This window comes from Heterodontus francisci, chromosome 36, assembly GCF_036365525.1.
Source record: "Heterodontus francisci isolate sHetFra1 chromosome 36, sHetFra1.hap1, whole genome shotgun sequence".
Lineage (NCBI taxonomy): Eukaryota > Metazoa > Chordata > Chondrichthyes > Heterodontiformes > Heterodontidae > Heterodontus > Heterodontus francisci.
In genome coordinates, this window is record NC_090406.1 from 9,481,452 (window position 1) to 9,500,139 (window position 18,688).

The 18,688-nt window shown below is 43.1% G+C and overlaps 1 protein-coding gene across 6 annotated transcripts in view; it reads right to left on the minus strand.

Annotated features, from left to right (window-relative positions):
• The window catches only part of LOC137351573 (guanine nucleotide-binding protein G(I)/G(S)/G(O) subunit gamma-7), a 231,760-nt gene that overhangs the window by 132,000 nt on the left and 81,072 nt on the right, over positions 1–18,688 (minus strand). The window contains exon 3 of one of the 6 annotated variants that reach the window (XM_068016129.1): positions 10,898–10,978. The exons of the other annotated variants lie outside the window; for them this stretch is intronic. The gene's annotated coding sequence lies outside the window, so the exon portion shown is untranslated. The remainder of the gene's footprint in view (positions 1–10,897; positions 10,979–18,688) is intronic. 6 annotated transcript variants of the gene reach the window in all.

An 18,688-nucleotide genomic window follows, 5' to 3' on the forward strand; every position in this document is an offset into this window, starting at 1 on the left:
CAGCCAAGAGCGACGTCTCAATTCATTCCATCTTCGCTGCCTCTGGAGAATACTTGGCATCAGGTGGCAGGACCGTATTTCCAACACAGAAGTCCTCGAGGCGGCCAATATCCCCAGCTTATACACACTACTGAGTCAGTGGCGCTTGAGATGGCTTGGCCATGTGAGCCGCATGGAAGATGGCAGGATCCCCAAAGACACATTGTACAGCGAGCTCGCCACTGGTATCAGACCCACCGGCCGTCCATGTCTCCGCTTTAAAGACGTCTGCAAACGCGACATGAAGTCCTGTGACATTGATCACAAGTCGTGGGAGTCAGTTGCCAGCATTCGCCAGAGCTGGCGGCCAGCCATAAAGGCGGGGCTAAAGTGTGGCGAGTCGAAGAGACTTAGCAGTTGGCAGGAAAAAAAAAGAGGCGCAAGGGGAGAGCCAACTGTGCAACAGCCCCGACAAACAAATTTTTCTGTAGCACCTGTGGAAGAGCCTGTCACTCTAGAATTGGCCTTTATAGCCACTCCAGGCGCTGCTCCACACACCACTGACTACCTCCAGGCGCTTACCCATTGTCTCTCGAGATAAGGAGGCCAAAGAAGATGCTACCATATATTACAAATATGAGGTAATGCATTTTGGAAGGTCTAATGCAGGTGGGAAGTATACAGTAAATGGCAAAACCCTTAGGAGTATTGACAGGCAGAGAGATCTGGGCGCACAGGTCCACAGGTCACTGAAAGTGGCAACGCAGGTGGATAAGGTAGTCAAGAAGGCATACGGCATGCTTGCCTTCAACGGTCGGGGCATAGAGTATAAAAATTGGCAAGTCATGCTGCAGCTGTACAGAACTTTAGTTAGGCCACACTTAGAATATTGCGTGCAATTCTGGTCGCCACACTACCAGAAGGACGTGGAGGCTTTGGAGAGGGTACAGATGAGGTTTACCAGGATGTTGCCTGGTCTGGAGGGCATTAGCTATGAGGAGAGGTTGGATAAACTCGGATTATTTTCACTGGAACGACGGAGGTGCAGGGGCAGCATGATAGAGGTTTACAAAGTTATGAGCAGCATGGACAGAGTGAATAGTCAGAAGCTTTTTCCCAGGGTGGAAGAGTCAGTTACTAGGGGACATAGGGTTAAGGTGCGAGGGGCAAAGTTTAGAGGGGATATGCGAGGCAAGTTCTTTACACAGAGGGTGGTGAGTGCCTGGAACTTGCTGCCAGGGGAGATGATGGAAGCAGGTACGATAGCGACGTTTAACAGGCATCTTGACAAATACATGAATAGGATGGGAACAGAGGGATATGGTCCCCGGAAGTGCAGAAGATTTTACTTTAGGCAGGCATCAAGATCGGCGCAGGCTTGGAGGGCTGAATGGCCTGTTCCTGTGCTGTACTGTTCTTTGTATATGCTGTTGAACTAATCTACCATAAGGTCGCAAGGTTTGATTACCATGTTAAGTTAGTTTATCTTAGTCAGCTTGGCAGTCGAGTGCTATAACTACCTTAGTACTGCTGGATTAGGGAGAGGAAAAGAAAAAAAAACATTAATTTGGAGCAGGAACATTGCTATCTGGGGACTTTTACTGGAAAATGCATGCACGGATGTCAGGTGAGAATATGACTGGGCTCAGCTGGGATGCCCTCTTAGCCAGATGTTGTCTAAGTTTACACAAAAAAATTCACAATGCGGGGAAAAATAAACTTATTTTCATCATCTTCTGACGTGTCTTTTTTTAATTCATTCATGGAATGCAGGCATCGCTGGCTAGGCCAGCATTTACTGCCCATCCCTAATTACCCTTGAGAAGGGGTAGGTACACCCACAGTGCTGTTCGACCTGCAGTACTTGCATCATAATCTGTTAAAAATGTCATTGGAATGCTACCGAACACGTTTCTTTTCAGGTTAATTGTAATTTCATAAAGCACTAGGCAAACAGGCAAAGAATAACAGAGAAATGTTGAGAGTCTACTCATTGTTTCCTGGAGTCTCAACATTGTGCATCACAATACAGTTGATAGGAGAGCTGGGTGGGGAGTGGGCAACCATATACAATACACACTGCGTGAACTGGGAAAGATCTGTGTCCCAGGAGGGTCTGCCTCACTTAGGTTGCATATATTAAGTACCATTTTTACATGAATTCGAGGGGACTGAAAAACAGGGTGCACAAGTCTAACACTGGGAGAAGAAGCCAGATTATAGCAGTGTAAACTCTAAGCCAGCACAGAGTGCTGGAATTTGAATTAGAAACAAAGCCAATAAAATGCAACTAGAAATCTAGTTTCTGGAACCATGCTTTACAATTAAATGCAAGTAGAAATACCTGCTAATGTTTGTCTGCAAGACAAAACACCCATTATATGTACTGAAGACAATATATCCTAGAATTGTCATTGTCCGCCTATTATGTCCCCTATGCAAATCTGAACACAATGCATCAGTTTCCACAATACTCTGTAGCTGATGCAGTTAGCCAATTATTTTTACTTACAACTGAAAATATAATTTCTACAAAGTTTTATTTATATTTAAAATCCACTTCCAACATGAATTATTGCACACAACCTCAGTATGCCTTGAAATGAGTAACTCAGCTAATGTGTGTTAAAAAAAATCTTTAAAATGTGGTACTCATTACAACTTTTCTGATCTGAAACAATGTATTCTGTTGAAGAATCAGACCTAAAGGCACAGCAGTGATGGGGAAAGTTCACTGGAACTGGAACTCGAACATTGTTATGGACTGTGTGGCATTCACAGAAACAGGAGCATTGAGTTCAATTGGCAACATAATAAGAATTTTTTTTAAAGGTGCAAAATGAATGTGAAGTTGTAAATTGCATGATGTGCTACATTATTAAGTATTGTAACAGTATTTATACAGTAAATGGCAGAACCCTTAGGAGTATTGACAGGCAGAGAGATCTGGGCGTACAGGTCCACAGGTCACTGAAAGTGGCAACGCAGGTGGATAAGGTAGTCAAGAAGGCATACGGCATGCTTGCCTTCATCGGTCGGGGCACAGAGTATAAAAATAGGCAAGTCATGCTGCAGCTGTACAGAACTTTAGTTAGGCCACACTTAGAATATTGCGTGCAATTCTGGTTTAGAGGGGATGTGCGAGGCAAGTTCTTTACACAGAGGGTGGTGAGTGCCTGGAATTTGTTGCCGGGGGAGGTGGTGGAAGCAGGTACCATAGAGACGTTGAAGAGGCATCTTGACAAATACATGAATAGGATGGGAATAGAGGGATACGGACCCCGGAAGTGCAGACGGTTTTAAGTTTAGGCAGGCATCAAGATCGGCGCAGGCTTGGAGGGCCGAATGACCTGTTCCTGTGCTGTACTGTTCTTTGTTCTTAACATAATATGCAGAAACAGTCTTATTTTTACACAGATCAGTAACATTTTAGATGCTCAGGGCTAAAAACAACCAGAATTGAATATGATGTGCTTGTGCCATGGCAGTAACTATCAGTCTAACATACAAGGGAGTCAAAGGGTATCGGGGATAGGCGGGAAGGTGGAGTTGAGGCCACAATCAGATCAGCCATGATCTTATTAAATGGCAGTACAGGCTTGAAGGGACCGAATAGCCTACTCCTGCTCCTAATTCGTATGTTCGTAATACCACCACTGAGTTGTTCCTAAAAAAATATTTCCAACACTCCGTAATGCTACTGCTTTCAAACTTTCAGTGTATTAAGAGAACTGCTTGAGTTCATTGACAGCACCAGTTACTAAACACTAGCTTATGATTAAACAGAGTCCTGATACAAAATCCAAGGGGTTAGATTTTGCGGTGTCAGTCATGGTGATGCATTCTGTGCTACTGGATGCCGGCGAGGCCCCACGTCTTCAAGTGTGCACATTCACAGCATAGCACGCAAATCCGAAACTAACACTACTTCCAAGGGCTGCTACGTCAAACGTAGCAAGCTTGGCACCAGCATGAATTTGGGCTAACTGTCCACCAATTATGAATTAATCACACTTTAAATTGTAGACATGCATTTCCAGGCAGAAGGGGCCTCATCTCAATTCGTAAATACTTAAATGAGGAGGCCTACCCTAGAAAGGATCTTTGAAAAGTTAAAATTGATTTATTTTTAAAACATGAAACCCTTTAAATGTCTGCTAAATCTTGCTAAAAAGTAAAATTCTATGACTTAACATGATTTCAGACTGTTTAAAAATCACTTTTTAAAGTGATCCATCTGATCAAGACGGTTATATATTTTATAAAAAGTTTACATTTTTAATTGTAAAAAATTATATTTATGAAATCTGATTTTCCAATGCCTTTTTACTGTAGGGGCCTGCTTTATACAGTTTTTGTGGTGTAGCGATTGTAAGCTATGCCCACAACTGCCTGCCATTTTTGTCTGCGTTACATAACACTTCTGGGCCTCGCTGCAGCAGAAGCCGGGCGGGAACCCTAGCTCAAACCAACCAAAATTCTCACCATGGAGATCGCGGTAAGTTTGTGCGTGGATTTATTCGACATCAATGGAGAACACCGTTGCTGCGCCACTAACTAAAATCTAGACCATAAAGCTCTGACTGTACCAGTTTAGCAGCATTGCCTAAACAGAACAGCAACATATGTATTTTCAATTTGTTTTTATATTGCACCGAATCTCAGTTCTTCAATTTGGTGCAGACCCAAGGTGGGTTTTGTTTAACTCCATCAATTTGCTTCATATAAAATTATGAAAGGTTTGGACAAATTGGAACCAAGTGTATTTTTCTTCCATGTACAGAATTCAGTTCCAAGGGTCATATTTACAAAAGAACTTGGATTTGCATAGCACTTTTCACAAACTCAGGATATCCCAAACTGCTTCACAATTGATGAAGCACTTTTGAAAAGTAGTCACTACTGTAATGTAGGAATCACAACAGCCAAGATGTACAAAGCACAGTCCCACAAACAATTAAATAATGACAGGTCATTGACCTGAAATGTAAACTCTTTCTCTCTTCCACAGTGCTGCCACAGCTGCTGGGTATTTTCAGCATTTTGTGTGTTTAATTCAGATTTCCAGCATCTGCAGTATCGTGCTTTTGCACAAATGCAGCAGGAACTTAAAAAAAAACAGGGTAGAAAGCATGTGGGGCAGATTACCAGCATGGGTGGTGAAACAAGAAATCATAATGGGTTTCAAGAAGGAACTAGACAAGTTCTCGTGGAAAGACTGAAGTTTGGATTGTTCTCTTTAGAGCAGAGAAGATTAAATCTCCCCTTAACAGCGATGTTCAAAATAATGAAAGGTTTTGATTAAAGGAGAAACTGTTTGCACTGGTAATTAGAGGGCACAGATTTAAAGTAATTGGAAAAAGAACCAAAGGGAAGACGGAGAATTTTTTATACACATATACCCACAGTGGTGGTCACTGTCTGAAGAAAGCAGATTCAATAGTAATTTTCAAAAGGAAATTGGATACACTTGAAAAGTAAAAGTTTGCAGGGCCAGCAGGAAAGAGCAGGGGAATGGGAACAATTGTATAGTTGATTCAGAGCTGGCAGAAGCACAATGAGCCAAATGGGACTCAGGATATAGAAATGCATCAGGAGAATACTATATAGGATAAACTGTCACTTAGAAAGGCATGGATTAATCTGGCATAGTCAGCATGAATTTGTTAAGGGAAGCTCGTGTCTTACTAACTTGAATTTTTTGAGGAGGTAATGAGGAGGATTAATAAGGATAGTGTAGTGGATGTTGTCTACATGGATTTTAGTAAGGCATTTGACAAGGTCCCACATGGCAGACTGGTCAGAAAAGTGAAGCCCATGGGATTCAGGGGAATGTGGCGAGTTGAATCCAAAATTGGCTGAGTGACAGGAAACAAACGTCAACTGATGTTTTTGCAAATGGAAAACGGTTTCCGGTGGCATTCCACAGGGTTCAGTGTTGGGTCTCTTGCTATTTGTGATATATATTAATGATTTGGACTTAAATGCGGGAGGGGCATGATTGGGAAATTTGCAGATAACACAAAAATTGGCTGTGATAGTGAAGAGGATAGCTGTAAACTCCAGAGTGACATCAATGGTTTGGTTGAGTGGGCGGAAAAGTGGCAAATAGAATTCAATCCAGAGAAGTGTGAGGAAATGCATTTGGGTACGGCAAACAAAGTAAGGGAATACGCAATAAACGGGAGGACTTTGAGAGGGGTAGAAAAAATGAGACACCTTGGAGTACATATCCACAGGTCCCTGAAGATGGCAGGTCAAGTATATAAAGTGAAGAAGGTATATGGAATGCTTTCCTTTATTGGCCGAGATATAGAATACAAAAGCAGGAATGTAATGCTGGAACTGTATAAAACACTGGTTAGGCCACAGCTGGAGTATTACGTACAGTTCTTGTCACCACATTACATGAAGCACATAATTGCTCTGGAGAGAGTACAGAGGAGATTTACAAGATGTTGCCAGGGCTTGAAATGGGCAGCTATGAGGAAAGATTGGATCGGCTAGGGTTGTTTTCCTTAGAACAGAGGGGGCTGAGAGTTGACTTAATTGAGTGTACAAAATTATGAGGGGCACAAAATTATGAGGGGCCTAAATAGAGTAGACAGGAAAGACTCATTTCCCCTAGCGGAGAGGTCAATTACCAGAGGGCATAGCTTTAAGGTGATTGGCAGAGGGATTAGAGGGGATATGTGGAAAAACCTTTTTACCGAGAGGATGGTGGGTGTCTGGAATTCACTGCCCGGATCAGTGGTGGAGGCAGAAACCCTCAACTCATTTAAAAGGTACCTGGACCTGCACCTGAAGTGCTTTAACCTGCAAGGCTACAGACCAGGTGCTGGAAGGTGGGATTAGAATGGGCAGCAAGTTTTTTCAGCCAGCACAGACACGATGGGCTGAATGGCCTCTTTCAGTGCTGTAACATGGTTCTATGGTAGCTGGACTGATGGTCTCCTATCTTAAACTGATACTAGGCTCCTATAAACCAGGTGTCATAATCACAAGCAACTTTAATGTAATTTTCAAAACAGATTATTAGTATCTCAAAGCACGACTGCTGTGCTAAATTTAAATTAGGATTAAAAACAAGAAATGCTGGAACCACTCAGCAGGTCTGGCAGCATCTGTGGAAAGAGAAGCAGAGTTAACTTTTCGGGTCAGTGACCCTTCTTCGGAACTCTAGGATTAAACTAGGATTGTTTGACGAAGAATAAATTTATTTGTGGATGTCAATCACAAGGTAATATTCATTCATTCATCTCATGTCCACTGATGATGGCTCTCTGCTTTAAGTAACAATTAAAACTGGGGTTTAAGTGGGACAGGTTTTCCTTAACCGGTGAAAACAAAATGCAGCAACATGTGCATGGGATCATCCACATAGGCTGCAATCTTCTAATTATACAAAATGCAGGAACTATCTGAAGTGGCTTAAAAACTATGCCTGTGATAGAAGATCTGGTGTTAATGAAGAGGGCCAAGTGCACTAGAATTTTTGATACTAATAAATCAATAAAAACAATTTTAAATTAATCACATCCTTATTTTTGCAAAAAGGTGTAGCGTCAACAAATGGAGTCAAAATATGACTAATTAGGTCACTTACATCCCAATAAGCAGGAAATTGATGTGTAACTTTCATGGGAGTACTTTAACATTTAAAGTATATTTTTTGGCTTGTTCCCAACAAAAATAATCCTGACTTAAGAAATTGATAAATAATGCACTCATTTCTGGGATGCTGCTAAATAATTTGTACAGTAATTTAGAAATGCATCTCAGCAACTTCTGTAGGAATCAATCAAGGATCAATGCATAAAACCACTGCCTGGTACAGTCGCAGGTTTGACCCATGTGACGTAACAAGTTAACAGATTTCAGCTTAGGCTGCAGTGGCGATATTACAATTAGCCTCAACATCCATTGGCTTTGGAGGAGACAAATTTAGCAAGATTCTATGACTGACTACAATTCCTGGTTCTGTCACTGCTGTATCAGGGCATGATTGGGATCTGCTATGATGAATCTGTCAAATACAAATTCTTATAGTCCAGGTATACATGTGAAAAAAGCTGCATAAACAGTGCTTTAAAACATGATTTATTTTTTTTTTAAAGAGATACAGCACTGAAACAGGCCCTTCGGCCCACCGAGTCTGTGCCGACCAACAACCACTAATTTATTCTAATCCTACATCAATCCCATATTCCTACCACATCCCCACCTTCCCTCAATTCTCCTACCATCTACCTACACTAGGGTAAATTTACGATGGCCAATTTACCTATCAACCTGCAAGTCTTTGGCTGTGGGAGGAAACTGGAGCACCCGGCAAAAACCCACGCGGTCACAGGGAACACTTGCAAACTCCACACAGGCAGTACTCAGAATCGAAACCAGGTCGCTAGAGCTGTGAGGCTGCGGTGCTAACCACTGCACTGCCCCAACTTTAACACTTTCCATTATGAAGTTATGCAGGAACTATGGAGGAATCCTGGCCAGGACAATGGGAGAAGTCCGTACTCATTTTGAACAAAACCATGAATCTTTAGCATGTCTGAACTAGCAGTTGGGGCCTCTGTTGAATATGCCTAATCTAAAGAAAGGCTCTAACACTGCATCACTCTTTCAGTATTGCACTGAACTGTCAGCCTAGACTGTATGGGTTCAAATTGCGAATAAGCTTTAACCCACAACCTTCTGACTCAGAGGTGAGGTGCAACCAACTTAGTCAACCTGACATTTGTGCTTTTTGAAAGAAATATTTGACACATTTAGCAGAGTCCAAACCTTATGTGTGGTTCTGGTTATGATGGTCTCGCCAGCACAAATAACATCACATGATTTTTAAAAAAATTTACAGCGTTTCCACCCCCTTCGCCAGCTTGCTGGGGTGTAGCAAACACTTGACTATAGGTGATGATTGCGTAATGGACATTTCCCCACCCACACTCCTACTGCCTTAAATACAGACCTTACCCGACCAGGCTGCCCGACAGTTTCCTTCCACATAGAAGGCAGAAGTGTGAAATGTAAGTGCCAACATCATTTTGTGAAAGATAAATGGTATGAAGCAGCTTCAAAATGTTGTGTGCATTTCCCTGATTTTCTCCCCTCCTCTCTAAGATGTGGTCTTTTTTGGTACAGTTTCAGACACCAGAAGCAACTTGGTACTTCATGCAAGTTCAAACGGTATGGGTAGAAAGATGGATATAAAAGATAAAGAGAAAAAGGTAGTTTATACCGTGCTTGATCACCCTCAAGTTGTGATCACGCAGGAGGCTGTCTATTGGTCCGATTCCTGGATCTGTAAATACTGATTTATAACTTGAGTAATTTAAAACTCTTCACTGGAGTTCAAAGTGGTGCATGGGTTAATTTTTTTCTTGGTAGTAGTCACATGTAAGCAAACATGAGAGCTCATTTGCACAGAGGTGTCCCACAAATAGCAAACAAGATGAATGACCAGCTAGTTAGTTTTTGCTAATGTTAGTTCGAGGGAAAACAGGCGAGGATTCTGGATAAATGTCCCTGTTCTTTGAATATTACTTCCACCTAAACAGAGCCAGGTAGGATCTTGATTTAACAGCTCATCAGGAAGAGGACACTTCAGACAATGCAAAACTAGCTCAGTATGGTGTTGAAATATTTGAAAAACTGCAATCTACTCAGTTGAATGCAAAAAGTAAATGCAATATCTCTACATAATGGAGGTTTGTGCAACTCAAAATATAGGCATATTCCAAACACAGGGAACTGAAAAGCACTTCGGAAAATATCTGAATTAAGAACAAAGTGCTAGAAATACTCAGGTCAGGCAGTATCCGTGGAGAGATAAAGCGTTGATGTTTCAGGTTGATGAGCTTTCATCAGAACTGGAAAATGTTAGAGAAGTAACAGGTGTGAATCAAGCACAGACAGAGAAAGGATGGGGGTGGAAGGGGGGGGCAGGAGAAAAACAAAAAGGGATAGGCTGAGATAAGATGGAAAGCAGGAGAGATTAAATGACAAAAGGAATAATAATAACAAGACAAGTAAAGAAACAAAAGATGGATCTAGAGGAGGATTTAATATTAATAGCAGAATCATCAGTTGCCGTCCGAAAAAAAATGGACAGAAGTTATGATCTAAAATTGTTGAACTCAATGCTGAGTCTGAAAGGCTATAAAGTGCCTAATTGAAAGATGACGTGCTGTTCCTCAAGGTTACACTGAGCTTCACTGGAACAGTGTAGGAGGCAGAGGACAGACAGGCAGGAGTGGGGCGGAGAATTAAAGTGACAGGCAACTAGAAGCTTGAGGTCACACTTGCAGACTGAATGGAATCATTAACAAAAGCAATCCCTTATCTAGGTGAAAATATCTGCGCGTGCTCTGGGATGAGGTGCAAACAATACTATTTTTGTACACATGATAAATCCCTACTGTACATTAGGAATAAGATGCAAGTCTCATTTCTAGATATAACTGGGAAAACAATGAAGCTTCGGGATTAGGTCTTCCTGCAAATATCACAAAGTTATTGCTGGCACAACTAAAGACTGCTGCTTCTGTAGTCATTTTACTCTTAAAGAAAAAAGAGGCAATAAAACACTACCAAATGATCAATACCAGTTTTTGATCACAAATGGGAGTCAAATTATCATTATGGGCGAAGTCTGTTGCTATCGTTTACTACGTTTCCAATTGTTACATCTGCACTCTCCAGAGCCAAGTCGAGGTTGTTTATATACAAGAAAAGCAAGAGTCTTACTACTGACCCCAAGAGACCCTACTGCATACCTCTCGTCAGAAAAAGATCCGTTCACCACTACTCACTGCCTCCTATCCCTTCGCCAGTTCTGTCCCCAAGTTACCACCACCCCTTTACTATCATGTGTTTCTATTTTCCATATAAGTCCATTGTGATACTTTAATACCTTTTGAAAGTCTGTATCCACAGCAACGACTGCACTTTATCAACCCTCTATCAAAAAGGTGTCAGATTAGTCAGTCAGCATCTGTGGAGAGAAACATTATGTTTCAGGTCAATGACCTTTCATCAGTTCTGTTTTTATTTGTTTTTATGTCAGATTTGCAGCATCTGCTGATTTTGCTTTTGCCTTTATTAAATCTGTGCTGGCTGTCCGTTATTAACTCATGAAACTCCAAGTGAGAATTAATTTTGACCTCAACAATGGTTTCTAGTAGTTTTGCACCACTTGCATTATTGGGATGCAATTACAAGGTTTATCCCTCTCCCTTTTTTTTTTAAAAAGAACAGTGGTGTTCCATTTGCAATCCTACAGTCTTCTGGCATCACTCCCATGCCCAAGGGGTTCCGATGAAGGGTCACTGACCCGAAACGTTAACTCTGCTTCTCTTTTCACAGATGCTGCCAGACCTGCTGAGTGGTTCCAGCATTTCTTGTTTTTATCCCAAGGAGACTATGCATCCCCATGTATGTCTGCTCGCTTTTTTCCCCCAAAAATATACCTTATTCATAAAAATTTGTAAAATAAAAATACATTACAAAACAGTTCAAATTTGACATTTGGAAAGTACAATAGTGATCAGATTCCTTCGATACATAACATGGGTTGCCTCACAACTCTTTCCATTCCATTTTATATGCAATGTACATTTGCATTACACAGCAAAAACATATTTGGTGCATACAGCCTGAGGGGTTTTACACAGGTTCCAGCCCCTTGCTATACTATGGTGGGAGGGCCTTACACAGTGGCCTTTCCCCATTGAGCCTTTGCGGCAGCTTCTCCATGCTTTAGTGTGTCCTTCAGCATGTAGTCCTGGACCTTGGAATGTGCCAGTCTGCACTACTCAGTCATGGACAACTCTTTGCACTTGAAGTTTTGGGCGGCACAGTGGCTAGCACCGCAGCCCCACAGCTCCTGCGACCTGGGTTCAATTCTGGGTACTGCACTGTGTGGAGTTTGCAAGTTCTCCCTGTGTCTGCGTGGGTTTCCTCCGGGTGCTCCGGTTTCCTCCCACATGCCAAAGACTTGCAGGTTGATAGGTTAATTGGCCATTATAAATTGCCCCTAGTATAGGTAGGTGGTAGGGAAATATAGGGACAGGTGGGGATGTGGTAGGAATATGGAATTAGTGTAGGATTAGTATAAATGGGTGGTTGATGGTCGGCACAGACTCGGTGGGCTGAAGGGCCTGTTTCAGTGCTGTATCTCTAAACTAAACAGACCAAAAAGCGTCTTTTACCAAGTTGATCGTCCTCCAGCAGCAGTACATGTTGATCTCTGTGCGCGACCCTGGGAACAGCCCTTAGAGCACAGAGCTGCGTTAGAGCTGCTCGGGATGAACCTCAACAAAAGTCACTGCATCTCTTTCCAGACCTGCTTTGCAAAGGCACATTCCAGGAGGAGATTAACGATTGTCTCTTCCCCACCACAGCCACCCTCGAGGGAAGCGTGTGGATGTGGTGAGACTCCGGGCATGCAGGATCGGACAGGGAGGGCTCTTCTCACTATCAGCCCTTTACTATCATGTGCCTCTATTTTCCAAATAAGTCCATTATGTCTTGCTGCTTGTTTGAAAGTTCTGGCAATGAGGCATTCTGCCAAACGACTTTGGCAGTCTGCTTGGGGGAACCATCCGACAGGATCCACCATTTCCTTTTCCTATAGGGCCTTGATGACATTCCGTGCAGACCACAGCCTGATGAATTTGTGGGCAAAGGTATATTTCTGCACAAACTTTTCCACGAAGGATAGGTGACACGGCACAGTCCAACTGAAGGGAGTGTACCGCGGCAATGTGACCAGACCCATCCTTTGCAACACCAGGGACAGATAGAACCTCAGTACGTAGTGACACTTGGTGTATGCATACTGGGGTTCTATGCACAGCTTGATGCAGTCGCACACAAAAGATGGCCATCAGGACGCGGGAGACGTTGGGTAAGCTTTCCCCCCCCCCTTTATCCAGAGGTTTGAACAACGTGTCGCTGTGGACACGGTCAATTTTTGATCTTCAGATAAAGCGGAAGATGGCTCGGGTGACCGCCACAGCACAGGAGTGGGGTATGGGCCACAGTAACAATGTGAGTGCCTCGTACCCGATTACCAGGTTCTTACCCGCAATGGAAAGAGAACGCTGCTCCTACATGCTCAGTTATGTTTTACCATGGCTACTCACTCCTTTCAGTTTTTGGTACATGCCCCAGCCCCTCCGAACCACATCCCCAGCACCTTCAGGTAGACTGACCTGACGGTGAAGGGAACAAAGGATCAGTCGGCCCAGTTCCCAAAGAACATGGCCTTGATCTAGCCACAATTTACTTTGGCTTCCGAGGCCAGTTTGAACTGGTTGTAGATGCTCATCAGAGCTTGTGAAAGGACAGCGGATTCCAGCAGAAGACGGCGACCTCGTCTACGTATAGTGAGACTTTGACCAAAGTGCCTCCGCTACCTGGGGTTGTCACCCCTCATGCCCGTATTCTTCCTAATGGACTCAGCAAAAGGTTCAATACAGCAAACAAACTAGACAGGGGAAGAGAGGACAGCCCATCTGACTCCAGATTTGATCGGAAAACTTCCAGATTCCCACTCCTTGATTTAGATTGCACTATTGATGTTTGTGTAGAGCAGTTGGATCCAAATGCGGATTCCCTCTCCAAACCCCATTTTGGAGAGCAAGTCAGTCATGTAGGTGTGTGATATTCTGTCAAAAGCCTTCTCCTGGCCCAAGCTGATGAGATAGGTGTCCACCCCCCTGTGCTGCACATAAGCGATCATACCCCTGAGTAGCGCAAGACTATCAGAGATCTTCCTGCTGGGTACAGTACAGGTCTGATCAGGGTGAATCACCAACTCCAGAGCAGACTTGACCGACTGGCAATGACTTGGGACAGAATCTTGTAGTCTACATTAAGCAGTGAGATGAGCTGCCAATTTTTGATTTCCTCCCTCTCACCCTTCCACTTGTAGATTAGGGTGATGCCTTTCCTCATGGATTCAGACATGCTGCTGGCCAGAAGCATGCTCTCGTACACTTCTAGCAGATCTGGACCGATCCAGTCCCACAGAGTCGAATGCAACTCAACAAGCAAGCCATCGCTTCCGGGAGTTTTGCTCGACTTGAAGGACCTGACGTCCAGCGTTAGTGGCTTGTCCAGATTCTCCCACGTATTGTCATCTAAGACCTCTGTGATAGATGACAAGGAGGACTGGGAAGCTGTGCTGTCCGTGGGCTTCACGTCGTACAGCCCAGCATAAAAGGAATTAATTAATCCTTAGTATGTCAGACTGCGATGACATTACCAAGCCATCCTCTTCCTTGAGGCTGATCAGAGCCCTGTGTACCTTTTGGAAGAAACATGAACACGTCTCATCCTGCTCCACGGAGCGGACTCTGGACCGAAAGATGATTTTGGAGGCCTCCATGGCAAAGAGCGATGCCTGCTGGCTCTTCACCTCTTGGAGATCCTCCTTGCTCTTGACTGCCATCGACTGCATCAGGAGCAGATTCTGCAATTATTTCTAGAGTCGTGACATTTCCATCTGTCTCTCTCTCGCCCTCTGAACACCTTTGAGGATGAAGAACGTCTTGATGTTCGCCTTGACTGATTCCCACAAACTCTGGGCTGCCCCACATAGACCAAGAAGCCTCAACTTTCACTGATAATGAAGCTTGAAAGAGGATGGACGATGGCTCTGTTGGCGTCTGCCTTCAAGGTCACCTTGACCTGCCGCTTGCTGGTCCAAATCCCAAACAGGTCCTTGACCTCATTGCTGTTCCTGGCCACCTCGACATACCTGGCGAGGAAAGTGAGCACATCCACGACAGGAACATGGGGATGTAGAGGTGGATTGTCACCACCCGGTTCCGTTTCAACAGCAGAATATAGAGCACCTCCACCGTGAGGATCGACAGTGGCGCCTGATTTACTCACTCCTTGAAAACTTCGAGGAACTTGATGCATCCCGCCACGTTCTTGAATGTCACATTAAAATAGCCGCTGCTGGGGAAGTCCTGTACATCTGCTAGCTCATCTCCTTTATGTTGATAATGTACTTTTTCTGGCAGAAGGACCTGGCACCCAAATATAAAAAACACCTTTACAGTAAGGCCCAAGAATGACAAACAGAAACTACCATTATGCCAGACCAGACAATTCGGTAGGTTTTTAAAAAAAAAGTTTAGCAGGTTTTTAAAAAAAAAAATTCAGCAAAGGTTAAAGTTTGGGCACAAAGACCGAGAAATGAAAAGGTACACAAGCACACATGCAGATTTGTACTCTGCAGGGAGCATGCACACTACAACCCACAAACTTCAACAAGTTAGTCCAAGCCGCCCAGAAAATTCTGTTCAATTTGCAGTTGTTTTTCTCATTTCCCAATCTGTTCTTTTTGAAATTTGTAGGCTCAGCAGTTCAGAAAGTTCTTAGCACTAATTGGTGGATCAATTGTAAATCAGAACATCTAAATAGATTTGTAACAGCAGCTTGTAATATATGCAAATTACTGGGATTGATTTAAAATTAAGTGTGACCTAATAGGCTCAAGTGGTCTGTGAAAGTAAAGAGCTTGGACATGTGCAGTTCTGGTCACCTCATTACAGAAAGGATGCAATTGCACGAGAAAGAGGGGACAGAGGAGACTTGAGAGGATGTTGCCGGGACTGGAAAAATGCGCTGAGGAAAGATTGGATACTCTCTGGTTGTTCTCCTTGGAATAGAGAAGACTGAGGGGAGTAATAATAAAAGCAAAATACTGCAGGTAACAGAAATCTGAAATAAAACAAAAAAGTGCTGGAACTACTCAGCAGGTCTGGCAGCATCAGTGGAGAGAGAAGCAGAGTTAACGTTTCAGGTCAGTGACCTTTCATCAGAACTGATTAACACTGAGGGGAGATTTGATTGAGATGTACAAAATTGTAAAGGACCTGGATGGAGTTGATATGAAGGGCCTATTTACCTTAGCAGAGAGGTCAATGACTAGCGAGCATAGATTTAAAGTGATTGGTAGAAGGATTAGAAGGGAGATGAGGAAAAGCTTTTTCACCCAGAGGGTTGTGATGGTCTGGAACTCACTGCCTGAAAGGGTAGTTGAGGCAGAAACCCTCAACTCATTCAAAAGAAGTCTGGATATGCACAAGTGCCGTAATCTACAGGGCTATGGACCAAATGCTAGAAGGTGGGATTAGAAAGGTGGAATGTTTTTTGTTTGGCACAGACACGATGGGCCAAGTGGCCTCTTTCTGTGCCGTCAACTTTCTATGATTCCTGCACTAGTGAACAGGTTTATTTATCAAAAGTTTACAAAACCTGGGTTGATCAATGTAACAGTAGAATAAAATTCAGTTTGTAGGTATCACAGTATGATTTTCAGTAGGCTAATTTAACTACCTTTTAAGGAAGGCCACTGATTGGAACTTCAGTCCTAAGGTGACCTAGCCTACAGGGAGGAAAAGGTATTATGCAGAAGCAAACTTCCTCTACTGCCAGTATAGAGAAGCATCTAGGGCAGCTGTGGAGGCCACAGTTATCAACAGTCCCACTCACGTTCAAGAGAGAAAAGAGGTAATAGCCATTAAACGGCAAAGTAAACTTTAGGAATCCAATAAGGGAGAAAAAAAAGCTAAAATGCCAGCAGGAATCTAAGATTTATTGTCTCATACCACTGTGAGAATCTTAAACAGGAAAGAATAGGGTGACAAGCAGAAACATCACTTTAGGAAATTAAGTCTAGTTTACATTTATGCTCACATATCCTCTATTAGGTTATTGAAAATTATCTGACAGAGGCATGAAAACAGGTCACCACAAACACTCATATTTTGGGAATGTAGCATCACTGAGGGGTGATGGCATTGAAATAATCAAAATGTTCAAATCTATACAAACATTCAAAAGTGCTTATAGAAATCACATTAGACACTTCAGTGAGCTGGTTCGAAACCAGGAGTCCTTTCCCCACCCTATTCTCTCACAATCAATTGTTATTCAATGGTCAGTTTAAACTAATTGAGTCCTTTCTGGTAAAAGGCAACATTTGAGTGTCTCTGTTCGGTGTAAAACTATGCCTCTCAATTCTCCTCTGAACTATTCCTTTAGAGGTCAAAACCTCACCAGCCTGAAGTCTAGAACAATGTATTTTGAAGGTTTTCCATAACCTGATCATTTCAAAACCAGAAATTACCCAAATGAAAAAAAAGATACTTGGTAAATGATTCATACTGCAACAGGAGACACACATGGTAATCTCAAGGGTTTTATTATTACCATTTCTAACTGCGTACATTTCTAACTGTCTTCACAAATCACCATCAGAAATGGAGAAAATAAAACATCTGCAGTGTTCATAAACTTAACCAAATATCAATTCCTCAAAAGTTAGAAAATCCGACAATTTTAAGAGGATGACGAATCACAGAATGGTTACAGTGCAGGAGGAGGTAAAGGCCTGCTAACCCAACGGGACCCAACGTGTCGGGTTCGGGTCGGGTCGCTCTTTGGCTTGGGTCAGGTCAGGCCAGGTCCGGGTCGGGGACACAAAATAAGAATTGCATTTTGCTCTGCTGGTAAGTGTTAAAAGTAAAAAACCTACCTGAACTGTGAGTCCGGTTCGTCAAGGAGGGAATCTCAGTCTGCGCTGTGAGTGTCTCTATGACATCATCACGCTCATGCTGCAGCTTCCTGAAGATTCGGAGTTGCAAGGTAGGTAAAGAGAACATCGCAGTGGTCGGGTCGGGCATGGGAAAAATTGGAGGGAGTCGGGCCTGCTCAGTGTTTTTTTCCCCTGACCTGAGCAGGCCTTTAGGAGGAGGCCATTCAGCCCATCGTATTGGTACCGGCTCTCCAAAAGAGCAATTCACTCAGTTCCATTCCCTCGCCCACTCCCCGTAATCCTGCACATTCTTCCTTTTCATAAAAGTCTAATTCCTTTCTAAATGCTTCAATTGAACCTGCCTCAGGCAGTGTATTCCAGACCATAAGCATTCTCTGTGTGACAAGGTTTTTCCTCATGTTACTTTTACTTCTTAGAAAATGCATTAAATCTGTGCCCTCTCGTTCTCGATCCTTTCACGAGTGGCAACAGTTTCTCTGTCTGTGTCCAGACCCCTCATGATTTTGAATACCTCTATCACCTCATCTCTCAGCCTTCTCTTGGCTCCAAGGAAAACAGCCCCAACTTCTCCAATCTATCTTCATAACTCAAGTTCTTCATTCCTGGAACCATTTTCATGAATCTGTACTCAATGCCCTCATGATTTTCCTAAAGTGCAGCGCCCAGAACTGGGCACAGTACTCCAGCTGATGCCGAACTAGTGTCTTATACAGTTCAACATAACTTCCTTGCTTTTGTACTCTATGCCCCTATTAATAAAGCCCAGGATACTTTATGCTTTATTGACTGAACTCTCAACCTGTCCTACCACTTTCAATGACTTATGCACATATATGCCTAGGTCCCTCTGCTCCTGCACCCACTTTAGAATTGTACCCTTTATTTTATATTGTCTCTCCATGTTCTTCCTACCAAAATGAATCACTTCACATTTCTCTGCATTGAACTTCATCTGCCACCTGTCTGCCCATTCCACCAACTTGTTCATGTCCTTTCGAAGTTCTACACTATTCTCCTCACAGTTCACAATGCTTCCAGGTTTTGTATCATCTGCAAACTTTGAAATTGTGTCCTGTACACCAAGGTCCAGGTCATTACTATATAATCAGAAAAAGCAAGGATCCC